The 12171-nt window shown below is 46.5% G+C and overlaps 1 long non-coding RNA gene across 2 annotated transcripts in view; it reads left to right on the plus strand.

The window, feature by feature from the left end:
- LOC137227060 (uncharacterized) overlaps positions 1-12171 on the plus strand; it is a 166965-nt gene that overhangs the window by 55102 nt on the left and 99692 nt on the right. For both annotated transcript variants that reach the window (XR_010944676.1, XR_010944675.1), the window contains exon 4: positions 4023-4113. This is a non-coding gene — a long non-coding RNA (uncharacterized lncRNA). The remainder of the gene's footprint in view (positions 1-4022; positions 4114-12171) is intronic.

Here is a 12171-nt window from a genome sequence, read left to right on the forward strand (position 1 = left end):
TCTCCCCCTCTTCCCCCCCCTCTCTTTCTCTCTCTCTCTCTCTCTCTCTCTTTATTTTTTTTTAACACGCACCACGTGTACCTGTGTGTTGAAATATGGACAACTCTGACTTACTAGGGTATTTTTTCTGTATCACCTACTTCCCCATAGAAGTGTAAGGAAGATGGAGTTGGGGGGAATAGTAGAAAGAGCCAGGCTTTGGCGCCAGACGAGCCTAATGTCGAATTCTACTCGATGTGGCCCTGGGCAAGACACTGAGCTTCTCTGGGCCTCAGTTTCTTTAAAACTTCATTGGACTATTTCAGTATTGGAGGTGATGTCTATAAAATATTGAGCGTTTAGTAAGCATTTGATAACAGCAAGAATGAACTTGGTACACTTTGTGACTACACACTCTGAGATTTCCTTGTTGCATTGTTCATCGTAGTAAATAATCGTCCCAGCATATGAGCCAACAGGTAAAAATTCTCTAGAAACACAACTTTAGCAAATATCAATGTGGAATTTATTCATGTTTTATTTAATTACTTGGGGCATTTAATGAAAGAATGAATTATTAAGTGAGAACATTGATTGTTCCCTGTGTATGGCAAGAAGATCTCCTGTGTAGGCTTAAAATAGCTCCATAAAATGTGGAGCAGGCCGTAGTAAATTCAAGAAAGGAAGGGAAATGGCATGAGGATGGAAAACACGATTTAGCCTGTAAGTCTGCATAAAATGGCAGCCACACCCCAATTATCCCACAGCCCCCCCACCCACCCAGGACTGTGGGCTCTCCGGAATGCTGGTGAGCACTGGGTTCATGAGCCAGAGCAAGCCAAGCTCTCTTTGGTGTCTGTGTCCCTCCAGACCCTCTACCCTTCTTCACCCCGCTCTGGGCCCTGGAAGCCTTTCTCTCCAGCTTCGTGTTGGGTTTGTCCAATGGGAAACCCTTGTAGGATATGGGAGGGAGGGAGGAGAGAAGGTTTGAGGTATTTATGCCCCTGATTCTCTCTACTGAGGTTCTTGTCTCTCTCCAATGGGTCTCTCTTCTCTGACACTCTCCTTCTAGGTTCTAGAAGTTACGTTCCAGGTTCCCTCCCGTGACCCCTTTGGGCCTAGAGGCGGTAACATCTCCCTTGTCTTTAGACCCGGGGTACTGTACCATCCCTCGTGTGGTACACTCTGCCCACACTGCAAATACGCCTTTAATTAAACCTTTTTAGAGTTCTTTGGATTTGAGTGTGCCATCTGTTTCCTGCTGGGCAGTTAGCAGTGATACCAGCCAAGTCTCACTGGTACTAAAGACTGAGAAAACTGGAGGAAAGGAGGCAAAGGGAGAAAATAGAAAATCAGAAAGGAGGGAGGGTATGGGGGCGCTGGAGAGTATCACTGGAGGACAGAGGAGTAGAGAAGGTGAGAAATAAATTGTGGGTCATACCAATGGAGCAGAAAAGTGATGTGTGGGGCAAAGAGATGAAACACCAGCCTAGCAGTCTGGGACCACCCGTCACACTTGGACTCAGCAGCCCTTGAGAACCTCCCAGGTGTCAAGCCACACAAGGTGGTCCACCCAGGTGGGCTAGAGTGCGTAGTGCAAGGGTAAATTGAGTTGTACTCAAGGCAGTAACCTCTGAGCGCTTCACTGTGTAAAGACACAGTCTAGGAGTTGATGGTTAAAATGCATATAATCTAGCATCTTGAGATGAACCTGCATTATATTCCATGTATTCCAAAAGGGAAAACGATATTTGTTGAGGGCCTACTCCTTGCCAGAACAGGTATTTTTTAATCCTCATAGCAGCTGAAAGTAGAATAGCATTATCCCCATTTCATAGGTGAGGAAATACCTTCAGTGAAATTGAGTAACTGGCCTGAAGCTACACAGCTAGTGTGTTTCAGAGGTGGGAGCTGAACACAGATTTTCTGATTTAACTGAGCAACCACACTAACTCAAAAATGATGCGTCCTTATCCAGAGTGATCCATGAACACTTCCAGTAGTTGAGGCATGACTGTACACTTCTGTGCTCTGCTGGAGACTCATGGAAGTATATAAGTGGATCTCTCTTAAAGGCCCTGATCTATGTTATTAGTGAGAAGCCAGAAGTAGCACAATGTTGAGCCTCAAATGTAGCTGTTGAGACAGAGACAGAGACAGAGAGGCTTACATTTTGCCCTCCTTTGTACCCCGTGCCTTGTGCTCCAGACGGTCAGCCCTGGGTTGGTATCAGTGAGTTGCACACTAGGACGTATTCTCTGGGGCTGGCGGCTGGAATTGCCTACTGTGAGAAATGAGGAGAAAGAAAGTCTGAGCTTTAGAGGGAAATAGACATGAACATAATCACCCTGGGCTTTCTAAACAAGCACTCTTCAGTGCAATCCAGCAGTCACTGAGAGCGCACAGAGAGCCCAGTCCAAATCGGAGCGTGCCTCTCTTTTAGCTGTGTGACTTTGGATTAGTTAATCAACATCTCTGAGCCATTTCTTTCCTAATTAATAAAATGGTGCTAATGTTATTATAACTTAGAGGGTCATTTTGAAGATTAAATTACATGTAAGTATAATACAGTGCTTGAAATGTGATGGATTAAAATAAATGATCACCATCGTCATCATCACCATCATCAAGGACTTCACAGCCTGGTTGGAAGGATATGCAACTAAGAGTTGCTGTTTAGAAAAAAAATGTGTTCATTCTGAATAGTGTTTTTCAAAAGGAGAACAAGAGAGCCAGCTTTGGTTCATACCCTTTCGTCTTGGGGCAAGCCAGCTGGTTTCCCCGAACCTCAATTTTGGCATATGTAAAATGGGGCTAATAACGTGTCAGCTCCCCAGAATATTGAGTTAGTGATATACATAGATGAAATGGGACGTAGCACCTTAGAACAGGGGTCCCCAACACTGGGGCTGCGGACCAGTAGCCGTTGCGGCCCTGTTAGGAACGGGGCCGCACAGCAGGAGGTGAGTGGTGAGCGAGTGATGGAAACTTCATCTAGCGCTCCCCATCGCTCCCGTTATCGCCTGAACCGTCAACCCCTGCTTCCCCGCGGTCCACGAAAAAATTGTCTTCCACGAAACCGGTCCCTGGTGCCAGAAAGGTTGGGGACCGTTGCCACAGAACATGGAATTAAGGGAGTAAGAGCTCGTCACTTGTAACAGCACTTGTTGAGTTTTTGCCACCTTTGATTTCCATCTCAGTGGTGTGCGTTCCAGAACCAACATTTTAAAGGTCTCTTTCAGTTTCCAGAAGCAATTTCTTCTTCTTTTTTTTTTTTTTTTTGCGGTAACAGGGCCTCTCACTGTTGTGGCCTCTCCCGTTGCGGAGCACAGGCTCCAGACGCGCAGGCTCAGCGGCCATGGCTCACGGGCCCAGCTGCTCCGCGGCATGTGGGATCTTCCTGAACTGGGGCATGAACCTGTGTCCCCTGCAAAGGCAGGCGGACTCTCAACCACTGCGCCACCAGGGAAGCCCCAGAAGCAATTTCTTGATTCATTTTCCTTTCTAATGTCCTCCCCTTAGAAGAAATAGACTTGGCATATGTTGGCCAGAGACGGTGTGTGAACTGGGATGGGGGATGATGGTGGTATAATGTGCTGTGCTCACATGTGCGCATGTTATGTTTCCAGGAAAACTGAGGCTGCTCTGCAGATTCCCAGCACCAAGTACTAGGGCAGGTGGCTCATTTTGTAGCTCTGACAGGGGATTGTCACTAAGGATATAATGAGAAGCCCTTATTTGGGAAAGCTTTCACTTGTGGAAGGTTTGTTTTGTTTTCTAATAATTTCTCTTAAAACAGAAAGACACTAATCAATATCAAATCTAGTTGATTCCACAACTGTTTAGTGAGTGACTGTTATGTAAGACCCTGGGTTTGGAAGCCCCACCTCTTTAAGACTTATTTAAACATTAATTTCTGCTAGAGTTAATAAAGCAAAGCACGACCAGCCTTTTGGCCACCCAAACGCCTCTGAGGAGCACCTGCATGTGCCAGTGGGACTGCACCCTGTTCTCCTAAGTTTATTCTCCTGTTTCCTTTTCAGAGAAAAGAGGAAAAGAGGCACAGGAATCCCCAGGCAAGAAGTATAGATAGCAAAAGCCATTGCATGGAGCTCTGCAGAGGCTGACAAGCAGGTGGGTAATGATGTAAGGGTGAAGAAGTGGTGGGTGAACAAGAGGAAGGGCGAAGTGAGTGTGACTGCACTTGAAGCTGAGTCAGCTCTTTCTGATTTCCTGTTGCAGACTAATTTCTAAACATTTCTGACATTGTCCTTATCGTAAGAAAAATACCTTAGGTTTCCCTAGTGACTTCTTCTGCAACAGACTTCTGAGAAGTAGGTAGTGGAGGGAACGTTTATATGAGGTGCATGAAGAGGTTAATTAAAGAGAGCATCTAAACCCTAATGATTATGCCCCAGATACCCATATTCCTGGGCTTCTGACAGGAGTCTCCAGCCTGCACTGGCTTGGCAAAGGGGATAGCATCGACAGGAAAGACAGATTGCACAACCAACATATTTTATAAGTGTGATGATGAAGGAAAAGACTCAAACAGATACTCTTCTGCCGGCAGTTAGGAAACTCAGAGCAGACATGAGACAAGTTAGTGTGTGCTGGCCAAATAGGAAGATGGAAAGAGAGAATGATTATAAAAACACCTACCCACCATTTCAGTGGCCATGACATGGCTATGGAAAAGGCAGCTTACAACAAACCAGAGACTCTAAGAAACCAGCACTGTAGGGAGATGGCCTTCAGGTCAGAAAAATTCTCACTAATCCCTGCTTTGCAAAACATCAACGAGTACATGTAATACGTACAAAACCTGAGCTTTCAGTAAATCAGAAAACAATGGAGGCATTGTCTGAACTCGCCCAATAGTCCTTTGCGTCCACCACGCAGAACACTCCGGTCTGTGTGCAGCCAAAACTCAGCCCAATCTTATCGAACTAAATTGATTTATGAGAGGAAAAACCTAAAAAGGGAAGCAGTGAAATAATGATATTAATTCTAATAATGCATCGACTAGTGCTCATATAAATCACTCTCCCCACTCAGATTGATTTCATGAGTAAGAACTCCATGCATAAACTCATCTCCAGCCTCCCAGGCAGCCACCCAGGGCCTGCTCCTGCAGATAGAGCTCAGGAAAAAGGGTGGGGGGTCTGCTGGAAGTTCATAGAAGTTTTGCCTGAGAAAAGCCTGTGGGATCAGCCCCAGAGGTACCGATGTAATTGGCCACACACACAAATGTTGCCGCATCCGAACATTTTTGGCAACTCATGAAAGCCTCGTTCCTAGAGGCCACTTGAGTGTCCAAATAAAAGGGGATTTTTGTTAGTGAAAACTGGAAAGAATAACCCATCCTAGGATCAGGCTAATAGGGCCTGGCCTGTTAAAATGTAACACTGGGCCGGCCAGAGTTTGAAGTGTTGCTGGCAAGGGTTTGGAGCAGCCGTGAGGAGAGCCAAGCGTCTCTCACAAGGAAAACTCTGCTGGTGAGGGGAGCTTTCCACTGCCCCAAGAGCCTGTAGGGCCCACTTCGAGGGGGAGAGCTTCTTCTGGGGCAGGAGTCTTCCATACAGGGCTGAAGGGAGAGAGCCTAGGGTTGCTTCTGCCTCCCCCTGCACCTCAGGCTCCCCTCCCCAATCCCCTACCCCACCCACCAGGCTGTGATTCTAGGCAAGTGAGACTCCGTGGCCGACCTCTGGGGTCGCTTCTGCACATGGCCTGGGAACAGCAATTTCTCTCCTTGTGTTTGCAGGGCGTTGACAGCCCTGGGCTGAGGGAGCTGGGGGAGGGAAGCAGAAACAGTGATGCTGTAGAAAGAAGGCCACAGAGGCCTTCTTTTATCACCAAAGGCCCCCAGCTGAAGAAAGTTCTACTGCTGCCTGCTTCACAAAGGAAATGCCTTCTTCTACTGCAGTCCAGTCTTGGCCTGTATGTGGAGCAGAGGCCCTGAGGCTCTGCATCTAGCATTGCCAGATGAAATACAGGATGCCCAGTGAAATTTGAGTTTCAGATAAACAATGAATAATATTTCAGTATAAGTATGTCCCAAATGTTGTATGGGACATAATTTAACTAAAAAATTTTTCATTGTTTATCTGAAATTCAAATTTAACTGGGTGTCCTGTATTTTTATTTGTTGTGTTAGGTATGATTCTTAGACACCACTGATGACCCTCACCTTTGAATAATCTCCTCCCCTGGAGTGTGGGTGACACTGGTGACTAAATGAGACATCACTTCTGTGATTGTCTTACATTATATGGCAGAAAGGATTTTTGCAAATGTAATTAAGGTTACTAATCAGTTGATTTTGAGTTAATCAAAAGGAGATTATCTGTATGGGCTGGACCTAACCATCTGAACCCTTTCAATGTGGATCTAGAAGCCAGAGACAGAAGAAGTCCAAGATTTTAAGCAGTAGAGAATTCTGTTGGCTTTGAAGGAGAACACTCTTGTGTTGCAGAGAAGGCCTCATGGCAGGGCACAGCAGTCAGCCTCTAGGAGCTGAGAACAGTCCCCATTTAACAGCCAACAAGAAAACAGGGACATCAGTCCTATACCACAATGAACTGAATTCTGACAACACCCTGAAAGAGCTTGGAGGAGGACTCAGCCTCAGGAGAGATGGCAGGCTGGCTGACCCTGATTTTAGCTGTGGGAGACCCTAAGCAGAGGACCCATCCACATTGTGCCAGACTCTGGACTCCTGCAAACCGTGAGAGAAAAATTTTGTTGTTTTCAGTTGCTACGTTTGTGGTAGTGTGTTAGGCAGCAATAACAAATAAATACGTTTGCTAAATCTGGCAGCCCTATCTGTATCCTGTGGTCTCTAAGACACACTTGTAGGGCTTCCTGGTGTAGGTAGCAAGGATAGAAGATGGATGAAGGGGCAAGGGAGACCTGGATATACTGGTCATCCTCTTGTTAGCAACCTCAATAGAAAAAGAGCAAAGACAGGAAGGCAAACCACAGTATTGACTGATCTGGTGCTCGTGTCCTGGCAGACAGAGGTGGTCTGGCCTCCTGGACCCCACAGCCCCCAAGTCTTAGTTTAGACCTGTAGACACACACACACACACACACACACACACACACACACACACACACACACACACACACACACACACACACACACACACACACACACCTATACACCTTCTTTCCCAGGGAGGAATGTGGAAGACAAGCTTGTCACTTGTCTCGGAGACAGATACAGTTACTAGTTCTGCGCTTAAACATGTGGTGTCAGCCAGAGCCCATTACTTATCCAAAGCTATAGAAACACATGTGTTTCATGTAAGGATAAAATCTGTGTGTGTGTATGTATGTGTGTGTTGGAGCGTGGGTGTGAATATAAACAAAGAAGGGGAGGGCTGTGCCAGTCTAGACCTTCCTTGGGCATCAATTCAGCTTCCATTCAGATCATGTAAACAAGCCCTCAGAGTCTCAAAGAAACTTGGATATCATTTTTAAAAGGGTCAGAAGGCTTGGTTTTGTGTTTCAATTCTCCAAAAAAAGTTCTTTTGCTTATGGATTCCCCTAAATTCTCTTTCCAACAGCTTCTTCTGTCCCTCTGTCCTCACACTACCCTTAAAAGTGGCCAGAGGAAACTCTTAGGTGTCAGCTAGTCAGCATGGAGAGATTCTCTTTCATCCCCTGAGTGTCTGGAGGTGTGAGTTTAATGAGAGGCATCGACCTTTGAATTATACAAATGGACCTCTTTAGCAATCACTTCCCTCCCCAGTCCATACCCACCCTCGGCTTTTAATCTTCTCAATTATATTTCCTTTTCATTGATTACTACTTTGCTAACTTTCAGATTGAACAGGCAGTAAAACCTTAGCCACACAGGTAACGCAATTGCTTTTTGAGCCTGACGCCTGCATCTCACCTCCTGAGGGGGCTTTCAGGCCCCCCTCCCACCCTGCTGGGTCTCGGCAAGTCCATGGGCCTTCATTTGATATTGTAAGATGGCCCCTTCCATCCAAAGATCTGTGCAGTTCTGGTTAGGAAGACGGGGTTTCAGTTCTGAACTTTAGTAGCAAAGATGGGAAGGTGGCATGCTGCCACTGGGAGTGTGGGAAGGGCCCTCTTAGAGGCTGGCTGTTCCCATCTAGGCCTGGGAGTGGCAGGTGATAGGCCTGGGAGCAGGGAGCTCTGAGTTCAGTTCCCACCTCTGCTCTGACTTTTCGAGTGACCTTCGTTGAACCACTTAACTCTCTGTGCTTTCCTCTCTGTGCCATCTGTAAGGGGGAGACAATGACACTTGTCTGTGAAAATGCTTTGAGGGATACTGGCATAAAAGATGCAATGTAAAAGCAAGTGATGGGCAGTGCTTCCCATAAAGAGCCCCTTGTGTGCATCTGCAAGAGGCCACATTGGAGGGCTAAGAAGAAAAATGGAGAAATTTCCTTGATATCGAGGCCAGGCGGAGGACGTGGCTCAGGACCAGTTAGAACTCCCTTCTGTGGCTGGGGGCTCCTGAGCTGCTGCCTGGATGTGAGCTCAGCGAGGGGCATGCTGGGACCTGGCCGGCAGAACAAACAGATCCGAGGTCTCTGCCCCAAGCAGGACCCAGTGCCATGTCAGGATTAGCCCGGGGACCTGACGAGCAGCAAGGGGGGCCTGCCTCCCGTGATTTATGGGCATTGACGCAGGGACCCGGCTGGGGGAGGCGGGAGTCAGAGAACTTTGGGGACATTTTCAAAACTGGAGGTCGTTCAGAGGAAATTACTCAATAAAAACCAGGTTTCTCTAACTGAATAGATCAATTTACAGCTCATAAGGTGGAAAAAGTCTGAGACTTCGGGACTCTGGTTGGGCGGGTCTCCTAAGTTTTCCTCCCTTGGCAGGATGGCTGTGGCTTTGGCTGTCTCAGGCCGGGCACCCCTTCTGTAGCTTTCAGGGCCAGCATTTTTCTCTTGTCTTGTTTCTGTCTTTCTCTGCTACTTACATTTTTCTGGTTAAGATTCCTCTCCTCTCTTACAAGCCTCCCACTTTCACCTCCCTACAGTCCTATTAGAGAAGCCCCTGTTGTTTTTGTTTTCCTGATAATACAAATTATTTTTCCATGGCTCGCTCCTCTCAGCTGCATCTCTCTCCCCATGGCTAGTCTCAGTGCCTTTCTTCCCTCTGTTTTTCCTTCAGGTCCCTAAAGCTTCCGCCTTTCTCCTCCAGCTGCCCGTGGTCTGTTTTTCTGTGCACCTCTCAACTTATTTCCCCCTCTCTGCCTTTTATCTTCCCAGCCCTCCTCTTTGGTTGCTCTCTTGGCCTTTCTCAGTTGCTACCGCAGTAATTCATCATGAGCGTCCAGTAACACTATCACCTATTGACTGGATTTCTTTAAGCTTGCATGAAAGCAAGGGGGTTCTCAGGGAGACAGGATCATAGGAAGACGGACAGGACCCAGATGGAGCTGTACTGGAATTCCATCATCCATCAGTCATCATTCATCTATGCACCCATCCATGTATCCATTCATCCACCCATCTATGCATCCATCCCTCCATCCACACCTTCATTTAATCATTCGTGGATTTATTCATTCAACAAATACTTGTTGAAATGTGTTATATGCCAGGCACTGGGCTAGGCACTTGAGAGAGAATGGTGATCCAGCTAGACATGAGTCTTAACTTCAGTAAGGACTAAGGAGAGGTGTATGGTACCAAGAGACCATCTCATCAGGAAAAGACCTACTTAGGAATGGGGAATTAGGCTGAGATCTGAAGGCTGAGAGGGAAGAACATGCAGGCAGTGGGCACAGCTTTTGAGAAAGCCTGCCACTCCTCACCCTACCAAATCCTCTCCCAATTTGCAGATCAAGGACTCTAGTTCTTCTAGCAGAAGTCACAGCCGTTGGGCCATAGGTTTCAAGGGCAACATATCCTGTGACCTGGTAACAGTGACTTAAGGATAATCAGTCTAACTAGTAAATAGTGGTCATCAGTCCTTCCCTGGGAACAGACTTTATGAGGGGGTAGAAGGGGCATTTGACACCTGAAGGTAGGAGATTGTGGGGAAGAGTCATCTCTAGTCTGTGGATGTGCCCCTGGGATGATGTGCTCATCTGCGTGGTGCTAGGGGTGGACTCTGAGGGGACAGCATATGCTTCCTCCCCAGCCTGCCCTTCCAGGTGTCAGTTGGCTGGCCCGGCAAACAGCTCCTTCCTTCTTTGGGGCCTCAGTCCTTCCATAAACTTTGGGGCCTCTAGTCCTTCTAGAAGTCCAGCGCCTCCCTCCTCCCTCTCACCGGGACTGGTCACAAATTCAAAGCGGCCCTTGAGTTTCATGGCTCGATTGCCTTGTAATTGTTATTGGAACTCGCCTTGGATGGATTTACGGTAATGAACTCACCTAATAGCTAAACCCATCACGGGCCTCTTTGCAGACAGGATCTTTCCTGAGTGAAGATATTAGAAAACCATTCTGCAAAGGAAAAGTAATACTGACTGGTGACTTCGAGTTTAGGAAAAACACCACTGTTTGGGTTTTTCTGTTGGCCTCTAACTTTAAACACTTCATTGGCCAGTTGCTAACCAACACGGGTTTTGGCCAAGATCCTGTTTATGTTGGCACCAAATGTATGTATCACAAGCAGTTTGTGTGTTTCTGGGCATGTGTGTACGTGTGTATGAGTCTGTATATGTTACAAACTCCAAAACCTTTGAGCACAAGGTTTTGGGCTCTTTTTACAGATTGTTCTGGCCAAGAAAACAGGCAACTAGCAGGCAGGGCATCCATATGCATTAATGACTTGCTTTCAGGTCACCCTTCCCCATCACAGCCACCCTCCGGCTTGGCCTGACCTGGCATTGAGATCTCTGCCTCCCGGGTCTCCTGTCCTACTGAGTTATGAACGAGTCAGGTGGCCTCTGCCCAGTGAAAGGGGCTCTGGGGACAGTGGGTGCTTTCTTTGTCACCTCAGTCTGCAGCACCAGAAGGCGAATCATCAGGAATGCCTGGGACAAGGAATTTTCTCCTGGCTGGAGCCAGAAAGGCTCCGTGTTTTTGTGGCTTGGCATTAAGCAAACAGCTGCTTTTTTGTTCTCTCCTCAAATTATTTGTCCAAACAAAAGGCAACTGTCTTGGGGAGAAAAGTACAACTTTTCCAGCATTTGCCCCTTTCTGTGCCTCTTCTCACAGCATGATTTCTGACTCTGTGCATTTCCACAGCTCAGTGTCAGATTTCCAGCTGACAGCAAGGCAGGGTTTGCTGCTCTGGAATGTAAAAGCCACCCTCTGCCTCTCTTAAGCCTCCTGACCCAATGCAACATCAGAGCTAAAGGCAAATTTCACAGGATGGTACATTCCCTGTCCAAAATCCCAAAGGGTTTCCTAAGTCCGTAAATTATGAATTGAGAAACATTCCCTCGGAGACTGAAAGTTTGGGAAAAGCGTGAATCCTAGAGGAAAGAAGGTTTTCCCTCAAACTCCCATTTCTTTAGAGAGTTTAGTAGTTGGAGCTTCTGCCTAACAAAGGATTGTTACTTAATTGTGAGTCATCCTTTAGAAAGGACTTGCCTTATCAATTTGTGTTTCATTAAAATATGGTAAAAGATGCTAAACAATACAACTAAATAATATAGAATTTAATCTTCCTCTGAGGTTTGTTGGGATTAGGCCCTGTCCTTATCTACCCAGCACACTCACGATTCTCCTTCAAGACTTGGGGCAAATGTCACCTTTCTGATGGGGACTTCCCTTGTCACCTGACCCAGAACTGCCCTCACCTGCCCTGCAGAATTGGGGCAGCCTCATCTGAGCTCTCATAACTCTCCCAGCACTGGCACGTGGCAATGTTTACACTTTTTGTTCTGAAATAATTTCAGACTTACAGAAAAATTGTAAAAAGTGGATAAAGATTTCCTGTATTCCAATGTTTCTCAACCCTTTTCTCATTATTGCCCCCCATCTCCCCAGCCCTTTCTAGATTTTTTTTCCTGATTGGCTTCTGCTGTGAAATTTTAATACCACAGATTTACTGTAAATATACTTGTGAACTCTGTATATATGAGCTTTACATGGAAAAAGAGTGAGTTTCTTTGCCCCCAAGAACAATTTCCATTTCACTGAGTACAGTATTGCCTCATGGAGAATGCATGCTATATATTTAATTTCATCAAAGTTCAAAGCTTCTACTCTTCAAGAAACTCTATTAAGAAAATGAGAAGGTAAGTCA

Source organism: Pseudorca crassidens, chromosome 7 (genome assembly GCF_039906515.1).
Source record: "Pseudorca crassidens isolate mPseCra1 chromosome 7, mPseCra1.hap1, whole genome shotgun sequence".
Lineage (NCBI taxonomy): Eukaryota > Metazoa > Chordata > Mammalia > Artiodactyla > Delphinidae > Pseudorca > Pseudorca crassidens.